Here is a 5,032-nt window from a genome sequence, read left to right on the forward strand (position 1 = left end):
TATGGTACTCTGCCCACTCAGGATCACACAAGTTCTGCTCTGCCTTGGGCAATGAACAAAGCTTCCCAACTCAACTCCAGGGCAACACCATTTCCAAGGATTTTCCTTTGTGCTGAGAATTGAGTGTCTGTATCTAGTTAGAACATTTCTGGAGAATTTACCATTATTCCCTCCACCATCCCATCCAAAGAAGACATCCCTCGTGAATCAGGGAAATCCAGAAGGAACAGCTATGTTGTGGGGTCTCTCTGGGGAGGTGTTTGCTCTGGCCTCGGGGGGGTTGCTTGGGAAAGCATCTTGGTTGGTGGAATAAATGCCAGCTCTGCAGATGGGGATGTTGGCTCAGCTGCATAAGAGTTGCAGATAAATCCACCCACCTTGTGCCAGGCAGGAGTGTGGCTGGGCCCTGGGTGAGCAATCTCCCGCAGGCCCCCAGGTTAAAGAGAATAGTTCTTAGGAACTCAGTGTAGCTCTTCCATTTCAGATCTAGCAGTTTCTAAAATATTGTGCAGTGTGTAAGTGCACTGGGCTCAGCTTCTAACTTTGCACTTTGTGCTGTGCAATCTGGATACACTTTCTAATGTTTCTTTTTCTTAGTTTCCTCATCTGTAAAATGGGCAGAAAATAATAACACATACCTCAGAGGAGAGTTGTGGGGACTGACTGAGTTAATAGACCACACCTGTGCAAAGTAAGTGCTCAGTACCTTAGATGCATTAGTCACAGCTCACCTGTAATGCACAGTGTGTCTCAGACAAGCCCTTACCCCATCTCCTCCTGGTCTCCCCACCTGTTCAGGGAGAGAGCTTAGCTATGCAACCTCTTCTGTGGTTCTAGCAGCTGGGGCCCGGGTTCTCTTTCATTTCACTAGCCTCACCCCCAGTAAGCTTCCAAACATCTATGGCATGATTACAGAGCAGCATGGTTGGGCCTACATCTGAAATCACTCTCCGAATCCCTTTATTATAATTTGAGTGATAACACGATGATCTGCCTTTTCTCTGTTTAGTTCTAAAGGCCCCTGAAGCTGAGAGGTGAGATAATCTGTATTTTGCAATATGCCGATCCTTGGTGAGGTTCATCTATTTTATTTTTTTTTCTTTTGATTATATATTTAGTAGAAGATTTGGAAAAGTACTTCATAGGAGGAAAGCCTCAGAAAGCAATGACTCATAGCCTGTTGGTCTCTGTAAAGAACTTCTAGTTCAGATCTGAGGCTGTCTGCATAGTCAATGGAGCCAAGTGTGGCCTGTTTGCAGAATCTCAGGAGGTGGAGTGACTCACAGTGCTGTGGGTGGACCACTTCGACAGGAGGTGGACAGCAGGATGAGGAAACCCATCTGGAGCCAGGCCTGGATGGCAGAGAAAAGGTGCATGCTGAAGCTTTGGTCTTGGCCTCCAATGAGGAGAGTCTCAGGAAAGTGTCCTTGATTCCCATGGAAACATCTCTTAATGGTCTCAGCACCCTAAATAGTTACTGTTAATATGCAGGTAAACTTTCCCCATCTTGCCTGTGTCTTTGTAGCGTGCTTGAGTTTACAAACTGAGTGTATTTTGTTTCAGTGTTTTTTACTTACTATTGTATCATAAGCATCTCCCCAGCATATTAAATTCCTTGCAGCATCATCTTCTTGCTGCAGAATGTCTACCTGTAGGTCTGCATCACCATTCTCAACATTCTTCCAATGTTGAACACTTAAATAGGTCTATGTTTCCCTCCTGCAAGAGCTATTATCAGTTATAAGCCTTTTTAAAACTGAAATCTTCGCCTGTATTTCAGAATGTTTTCTCAGGATATACTTAGTTTTAGAGAAGTAGAGTTTCCAGATGTGAACATTTATGAGATTCTTGACACACTGCCAAATGCACCACCAGCGACGTCATGCCCACATTTTTATTCACCAGCCAGCACGAGCCCATTGGACACCTAATGGCTTGGGTAACACTCTTAAATAATACCTGTTTGTTATTTAATGTGTGTTAAATGTGATACATATACATCCATACTTATATATATGCAAATATATATACATATATTTATATATGTGTGTGTATAGTTGACCCCTGAACACTGTGGGGATTGGGCAACATCTCCCCACACAGTTGAAAACCCACATATATGTTCTGATTTTTCTAAAACTTAACTACAATTGACCAGATGTCTTAGCGGTAACGAAAAGTCAATTACCACATATTTGTTTGTTATATGTACTATATACTGTAGTCTTACAATAAGATAAACCAGAGGAAAAAAAAAGGTTATTAAGAAAATTATAAGGAAGAGAAAATATATTTATGATTCATTAAGTGGAAGTGGGTCATCGTAAGGTCTTTATCCTCCTTGTCTTCACTAGGAGCAGGCTGAGGAGGAGGGAAGAGCAGGTGTTGGTCTTGCTGTCTCTGGGGTGGCCGAGTTGTAAGGAAATCCACATACAAGTGGACCTGGGCAGTCAAATCTGTGATGTTCAGGGTTTATTTGTCCATGTATATACACACAAATATATACACACATATATGTATATTTATTTTTTTGGTTGGTAATACAGCTGCACATTTTTTCCTGTTAGAACCATTTTTCAATAGCAGCTGATTAATATTGGGTGGAATAAACAAGTTAAGGAATTTCCTTTTACCTCCCTTGGGGGTAGCTGCAGTTAGCTGCCAAGAATTCCAGTTGAGCTTGGCTGTTTATGATCCAGCATTGCTCCCCTCTGCTCTCCTGTGTCCTTCCCAGTCTGTATCACACCAGCATGGCTTGGCACCCCTTTCTGTTCTCCCCTCTGCAGATGGAGAAGAAGGGAGGCCTTGGGTCCTGCTGTATCCCTGCTTGCCCCTGCCTGGAGGGCCGCATGTGGCAGAGAGCCTTGCAATATTCATCTTACAGAAGCAAAGTTGAGTTGTGGAATTTCTGACTTACTTGGGTTGAGAGTGAAACGTTCTTCCCTTGGCATCTCAGGTGCTATCCAGGGTAAGCTTTGTCTTTATGAGGCAGTCCTTATGAATCCTTTGTTTTCCTTTCCCTTCTGGAATTCTAGCCAGGTGTCTTTTGTCCCAAAGGAGCTGTAGATGTGTCTACATGATAGTGAAGAACTTAGTCCATTCTGCAAAGATTTTAGTTATGAAAGCAGATGAGCAGAGCAGACTTCACTCACAAACCCAAGTGCATTTGGATCCTGCTCCCAGGGGGCTGCAGTGTTCTGCACATGGGGCACCTCGTCATCAGTGAGGGGACAGGTGCACCCACATTGTGTCAAAAGAAGATTTGGTGTCCCTCCCCTGGGACCTCTTCTAAGGTGCTCTCCCCTATTCAGGTCTCAATCATTTCTAGACCATTTCCTCCCCTGAATAAGCCTTCCAATTCCTCTTCACTGTTGGCTGCCAATGAGGGGCAAATCTGATTGTATTTGCCCATATTCACTCCCTGTCTCTCCTGTAAATCCTCCCAATGATCTCACCACCCACAACGCTCCACAGTATAGCAGCCAGGCCCTCACTACCTGGCTCTCTGCAGTCTCCAGGTCCAGCCTCATCCATGGTCACTGCCATGCTCCCCTCGTGCTGCAGGAAGGACAGCACACTTGCAGGTTCCCTCTGGCCCTGTATCTCTGCACCTGTCACCCTTCACTGGATGGCTCCTTTAGAACCTGTGTCAGAATTCCACCTCCAAGAATTCTTCCTGACCTCCCCATTGGCTAACCCTTCTCCTGGTGAAGTGACTGTCCTCCGTGTATTGGCGAGGCCTTGCTGAGCTCTAACCTCTGGCCTAGTACCTGCTCTAGAGCAAACTCAGATCATTCCTGAGATGAATGCAGGTGCTGCCGCTGCCTGGGCACCAAGGTCTGGGTGTCCTCCGTCTTTTTGTCCTAACGTCACCTTACGCAGACAGTGCCTGGTGCACATGAATGTGGAGGAAGGAGTGGTCTGGACCTCCCAGTAGCCTGGGAGGCTGCTTTGTCTCAAGAGGGCTGGAGAGAGAACTCTGTCCTCAGTACTTTCTGAGAGAGAAAAAAGATAATAATATTAGCCCTTGGAAAAATAAAAGGTGGTCGAAGTGTTTGGTTCTAGAATGATTAGGAGGCCTGCATTGGCTTTGAGGTCTGTAATGTTGGCAAAAAAGACCAAGGTGCTGGAACTATGAATCTGCCCATTCCCACAGCAGTGTGCCCCCTAAGTGCTCATGTGATGGTGAACAGTCTTGGAAGATGGCAATAATGTTTTCCCTAGAGCACAGGGCAGAGTCGCTTACTGCCCATTATTGGAGATTCTGGTTTTCTTAGTTCAAAGTTTTCCTGCTGGGACTCAACCCACCGCGTGGGTAAGAATCCTCTGTGACCATACTCATCCCCCATGTAGGACCTGGGGACAAGAAGATATGATGCAAATATGCTGATGTCACACTGCTTGCTGGGATGTGAGTAATACAGCCCTTTGTGTCCGACCAAGGAGACTTGTGTCTTCCGCCAGCCTTCATGGAGCAGTGACAGGCTAACTTGCTCACTTGACAGCAGGCAAAACCTCAGACTCTTCACCAAATTCTTGGCAAGCTTGTATCCTTATTTAGATGCATCTTCTAAAAACCCTCAAGTTCAAATATGTTGGCCTTCACGTTGTAGCTAAGAAGACTGGATCACGGAGGTGTTAACTCTTCCTAGGTTGCAGAGCTAGAGAGTGCCTGAAGCAAGATTTCTGTCCAACTCTGTCCGATTGCAGAACTGCTGTCTTTCCGTAACATCATGCTGACACGCTACATGGCAAACATTGAAACGCCTGCAGCTGTTCTTGTGGCACTGTTGGCCCCTAAATCATTCCCGTTGTTATGATGACAAAAATGTTCAGGCAAGGAATGGAAAACAATTGAGCAGCCTCTCCTCCAAGGAACATAAACGGATAAAATCACGAGTTCCTTCCATTTAAAATAGACAAAAATGTTCTCAATACTTACGTAACAGCTGGCTGTAAGCCCTGACCTACTGCCTTTCCTCTGGTGAATGGGGTGAGATCTTTCTCTTGCTGGGCAGGCTGGTCTGAGTCA

Source organism: Otolemur garnettii, unplaced genomic scaffold, assembly GCF_000181295.1.
Source record: "Otolemur garnettii isolate 467f Iridium unplaced genomic scaffold, OtoGar3 scaffold00173, whole genome shotgun sequence".
Classification (NCBI taxonomy): domain Eukaryota; kingdom Metazoa; phylum Chordata; class Mammalia; order Primates; family Galagidae; genus Otolemur; species Otolemur garnettii.